The sequence below is a fragment of the Felis catus genome, chromosome B1 (genome assembly GCF_018350175.1).
Source record: "Felis catus isolate Fca126 chromosome B1, F.catus_Fca126_mat1.0, whole genome shotgun sequence".
Classification (NCBI taxonomy): Eukaryota; Metazoa; Chordata; class Mammalia; order Carnivora; family Felidae; genus Felis; species Felis catus.
In genome coordinates, this window is record NC_058371.1 from 71,099,677 (window position 1) to 71,105,837 (window position 6,161).

At 36.7% G+C, this 6,161-nt stretch overlaps 1 long non-coding RNA gene across 1 annotated transcript; it reads left to right on the plus strand.

Moving 5' to 3' along the window:
- Positions 1-306: 306 nt before the first annotated feature.
- LOC123385216 lies at positions 307-1,728 on the plus strand. Its single transcript, XR_006597413.1, has 2 exons — positions 307-414; positions 1,577-1,728. It is a non-coding gene; the product is annotated as an uncharacterized LOC123385216 (long non-coding RNA).
- The last annotated feature ends 4,433 nt before the right edge of the window (positions 1,729-6,161 follow it).

The following is a 6,161-nucleotide window of genomic DNA, read 5'->3' on the forward strand; positions in this document are numbered from 1 at the left end:
TTATTCAGTGGAAGTCAGTGAAAAGTCTTCTGAGAAAACAAGGAGCCGTTAAAATGCCAGGATAGGAGCAGTGGTGTGATAGCGCCTTAGACTAGTGTAAGACCATGGCTTTGAGTCCTGAGTCTACTATTTATTAGCTTCATGACCTTGAGTATATGAGCTACATCATCATTTGATTTGCATGTGTTTGGAATAGAACAATGCAAGCTTACTTCTTCAAATTGATATAAGGATATGAGGATGCTTTTGGTACTTTTTTGTTTGTTTGTTTTTTACATTTTTGTGTGTTCTGCCTTGTTTTCTTTAGAAAATCTTGTTTTGCTGTGTGATTCCCACCTATCTGATAGGAAGATTTACTGAGGACGCCAGAGGCAATCTGCACATGAAATATCAGTAAGGTTTATTATTTTCATGGTAGGTATCTCAGAGTGTTGGAGAAAGTGCCTTAAAAATGGCACTATTATTACTTTAATCCACTGAACTCCCCTTATATAGTCCTTATCTCCTTACACAACAGTATGGTAAAAGGTGTTTCAGAAAGTTGTTTATTTCACCACGAGATCTTGTCAAATAATTCTACATGTAAAAGGCTTTCTGTTATTTTCTTTTTTAAGTTTTTATTTCTCTAAGTAATCTCTACACCCTCCATGGGGGTTGAACTCACAACCCTGAGATCAAGAGTCACATGCTCCCCCAACTACTGAGTCAGCCATGAAGAAAAGAGAAGACAACACACTCGTGTTTATTATGGTTGTCAAGGCCAACAGGTGCCAAATTAAACAGATTGTGAAGAAGCTCTATGACATTGATGTGGCCAAGGTCAACACTCTGAGGAGGCCTGATGGAGAAAAGAAGGCGTGTGTTCAACTGGTTCCTGACTATGATGCTTTAGATGTTGCCAATAAAATTGGGATCATCTAAACTGAGTCCCGCTGGCTAAATCTAAATATAATTTTTTTCACCATAAAAAAAGGATTATTATGTTGGGGCACTTCAGTGGCTCAGTTGGTTAAATGACCCATTCTTGATTTCTGCTCAGGTCATGATCTCATGGTTTGTTAGATTGAGCCCTGAGTGGAGCTCTGCACTGACAGCATGGAGACTGCTTGGGATTCTCTCTCTCCCTCTCTCTTGAAAATGATTGATCAATTTTGTTTTCCTTTTGTTTTCAGTCTCACCAAAAATCTCAGCTAACAAAGAAAAAGATATGCTGTAAAATAATATTTAGTTGGACTTTTGATTGGAGTTGTATGTATACCTTGGTTTGAGGAGAATTGATGCATTTGAAAAATCAATTTATCTTCAGGAACAAGATATGTGATTTTAATTATTCATGTCTCATTTTATATTCTACAATAAACTTCAAGAGAGTGTTTGTTACATGCTGAATCTTTTTCCCCTGAAATTCACATGTTGAATCTTCAACCCCCAATGTGATGATATTTGGATATAGGACCTTTAAGAAGAAAATTGAGGTTAAATGAGGTCAGAAATGTGGGACCCTAATCTAATAGAATTGGTATGCTTATAAGAAGAGGAAGTATTCTCTCTGTTCTTTTTCTCTCTCTTTGCATAGATGAGACATGGAAAGACCATATGAAGAAATAGTAGGTGAACCATCTAGAAGCCGGGAAGAGAGTTCTTACCAGAAACGGATTCAGCTGGAACTTTGCTCTTGGATCTCTATCCTCCAGAATTATGAGAAAATAAATTTCTATTGTTTGAGCCACCCAGTCTATGTTTTATTTTGTTATGGCAAACCAAACAGACTATGGCAATGTTTTTAAATTGGTTGTATTTCTTATAAAATTCGGCTTCATTCTTGAAAATAATGATAATGCAAATAATGATAAATCTAAATTATTTTTTTTTAATTTTTACTCTCCTTATTTGAAGTTAGCTATTATCACTGCAGTTTATTAAACAATGATAGAAAATAGTGGTAATGTTTCTTCTCATAGGAAGACAGTAAGTATTATTTCATCAGTGAGCCTAATATTGTCTATAATGATTTGAAGTGTTCTTTATTATATTAGTGAAGTGATAATTATCCAATATGTATAAAAACCCTATTGTTTTGCCCATAATTTATAGCCTGATATATCAAGATCTCAAATTTAGACTCCTCTCCACCTTCAGACACACTTTAATAAAATTGGCTGTTGATATTTCCACTTGGATATCTTACAAATATTCCAAATTCACTATGTGTCAGGCATCTCGAAATCAGCATGTCTAGAACTTAAGGTGTCCTCTCCCTCTTCCCACCCCCTACTTGTAGTCTATGACTTATCTCAGCCAAATGATTTACCTAGTAGCCCAGATCATCTGGACGCCATATTTGATTCTTCTTTCTCCTTCAAACTCCATTATTTATATCCATGTCCCCTTGAATCTTTTCCCAGGCTTATCTGGAAGGGTGACATAGATTAGGAGTGATTAAAAGTAATCTGAAGAATGAGTAAGTGTTCTCTGGGCATATTAGAAACATTAGGGGAGGAAAACCCAACAACAAGCATGGCTTTCTTACAAATCATCTGGTTCAAACATGAGTTTGTCTTTGAAGACAAGCTTGAGCACAGGAGACCTTGTCCAGTTCAGGATACACATGACTATTGTCTCAGTCCACATCACTGAGCCTCATCTACCTTCTGACTCAGTCTCTGCATTTTTCATTGCCAGCTGCCACAGCAACGCAGTGGTCCAGCAAGTCTGAAGGAAGGAGAGGCACAATGCCCATCAATTACTTGTCTCAGCAAGGAATACCTTTCTTGCACCCTCCTCTGAGACATTGGTGATTTTCAAATGTGTTTCTATGTGCTTAACTAATACCTTCAGCTATAAGGTTGATATCCCTAGTAGGGCTCAACTTGGTTGGTCATCGTGAATCACCAAACATGTTGTGTCATCTACTTACTTTTCCCCTCTAGCCTTCTTCTTTTCCCTCTTTCTATCAATTTTTGACAGTTACCACAAAAAGGTTTTTCTCTACAGCTCCTTCCTTCTTTTCTTCCCTCCCTTCTTGCCACTGCCTTTATTCTGTTCCCTCTTTTTTCTCATAGTCTGTTTTCTCCATGTCTTTATTTATTCTAGTAACTGAAAATGACAATCTAGTTAATAATTGTAATGCTATCAATCATTTAATTTCATCCACAATGGAAGCAGCACACTTTGCAATGAAATTTGGACATTTATAAGAGCACACTTATTAGGTCTTAGCACTTAGCACTTAGCACACTTACCATAGCACTTACCTCTAACTGGAGAGAATCCACGAACAATAACGTGTGCTTTGACCTAAAAGACAACACCTTCATGCTTAGCTGTTGTTCATGGTCAGCTTTGTCTTTTATCCCTTGAATTTGATAAATTTTGGTGCACTTGGTAAGTAATCACCATCGTATTATCACTGTTTTCAAGACTCTTACTCTTATTCCTTATTATATTTCGTGTCAGACAGTTTAATTTCTACTTCGGATCAGCATAGATACTCTTTGCTCATCATTTGTTACTTAGCTCTCTTGTCCTCTCTAGAAATCTCTAAACTCTTCATTTCTACCTAGTCCCCACATTGGTTTAGGTGCCCCTTTTCTGAATCCATGCAAATATATTTCTTAAAATGCATTATAATGACCAATTTATGTGTCTTTTTCCCAGCCTTCACCATGAGAAAACTGAGGGGCAGGGATATTATCTCACTCTTATATTGGGATTCTCAGCCCTTGGAATAAACCTTAGTATGTTATATTAATAATAGTTTACAATCATCCAGTACTAACTCAGGGCCGGCCCTTGTTACATCACTTTATATACTGATCATTTCTCACAAAATCACCATGAGATAAGTACTATTACTCAACAATTTTGCAAATGACCCAGAAAACTTGTATAACCTTCCTAAAGTCACACAGCTTGTCAGCTGCAGAACCAGGATTTAAATCCTGGTGATCTGGATCCAGAGCCTATGCTCTTAACAACCACATTACATTATATCAGTGTAGATGTAGGGCCCTTCTACTTGAGGGTACGCCTTCAGTGTTATTAGACTTGTGGCTAATAACCTACGGTAATGGCTACTTTTAGTACTATAGTAATATAGGTGAATTATTACGGGTTGAAATATTTTCGTGGAGGTGTGGAAATTCAGCCATCTTTTCTAATACTGCTTGCTGTTATGAAAACCTGTTGAATTTAACACAAGTAATTTTTCTCATGGAGCTTATTTTATTCCTATGGCTCCCAAATCAGGAAATTGTAATGACACGAGTGTAATAATACGTGTAATGTAAATAGAAATAAATTCTGTAGTTTGGAATAAGCTGATATACAAGGATGCAAGCTGCATAGCATTAAACATTCTCAAGGGATGGATATTTGTAGGTTAAGAAATTGGTAAAAGGAATATTTTTACCCAGGACTGATATTTAATAATAATAGCAAATAGAATTTATTGAGTGCTTACCAAATCCATTATTGTTCTAAGCACTTTATAAATATTGTATCATTTAATTCACACAGCTGACCTGCCATCTTATAAATATCATTTTTCCTATTTTACATGTAAGGTAACTGAGGCTCAGGGGAGTTTAAGTAACTTTCCCAAAATCATTGAACAAAATGAAATAACTGTTAAAGGAATAAATCATTGGAGAGTTGACAGGCTAAAAAAACCTCTAAATTTTTTTAATTTTTTTTAAACTCTAAAATTTACCAATTTTTAGATTCCATCATGCATTGATAATTATTGCATTTGTGACTGTATGTGATCTTTTTGAATAGCTTCTCTATATTTGAAAAAATTGACACTTTCTATGAATGAAGCTTCCTCAATATAAAAGGCACACCCGATTTTTCATACCTCATTCCAGTTCTCCACCAATTTTGTCTATATGAGATTTGGATTCTGGAATAAGCAATGGAAGGAAAAATAACGTTGATGGTGCTTCCTTTTTTTGTTGGTATGGGGAGCTGCATATCTTGCAGATTCCAGGGGTGCCAGGGTGATTTCTAAGTCTAGCAATGATAATGGTCCTGATGGTTGGAATGAAGTCCAGATCTCAGCATGAAGTATTCAGTGGCACCAGAGTCAGTCTCATCATCAGATCTGTCCCTGGCATGGTTTGGATGCTGCTCCTGAAAGCTAAACCTTAAGTCCAACTCTGCATCCTTTCCTAACATTCCGGAGTTTCCTACCGTGTTCTGAAAAAATCTTTGTCCTGTTTAAAGTGGTCAGAAAGGCTTCTATTGTTTCCAGATTAAAATCTGCCTGCTACAGGCGCTTTAAAAAATAGGGGCGCCTGGGTGGTGCAGTCGGTTAAGCGTCCGACTTCAGCCAGGTCACAATCTCGCGGTCCGTGAGTTCGAGCCCCGCGTCGGGCTCTGGGCTGATGGCTCGGAGCTTGGAGCCTGTTTCCGATTCTGTGTCTCCCTCTCTCTCTGCCCCTCCCCCGTTCATGCTCTGTCTCTCTCTGTCCCAAAAATAAATAAACGTTGAAAAAAAATTAAAAAAAAAATAAACTCAGTCCATCTGAGCTAAAAAGAATGTGTTAGTATTTTTACATGTTGGAGGTGTTTTTGTTTGTTCGTTTTAATGGATACAAGGATAAGATTTTTCTTAACGTTTTAGATTAAACTACAGTTGTTTAAATCATTGCCATCCCGTCCCACTGATGATTTTAACTTTCTTTCTTGGGAAAAATTCTGATCCATATTATCTATTTTGTAGATGTAGATGCGCGTGCCTAGTGCAGGAACAATGTCTGTTGGTACTTGCTTCTAGTTCCAAATATATTTCCAAATGCATATTTATTTCTATATTTTTCTCATAAAAATGACTACACATTTCTTCCATTTCCATCGAGAATAATTGACATCACTGACTGAGACATTCCATGAGAAAGACTCTTTTGATGCCACTTCATTGCAGAATAAGAAACCTTTGGAAAGAAATGTACTCCCACCAAATTGACGACAGAAGCAGATAGCAACTCATCTCCTCCAACCACTAAATTGGACCACTAGATTGGGCTCTCCATCATGAAAAAAATACTATGAAAATACTGAAATGAATTCAAATGTTAGGAGCTATTGCTAGAGATAGGTCTATGATTGACTGTTAGGGATAGAAAAAAGCCTGCAGGAAAGAAAATAATAATATCCAT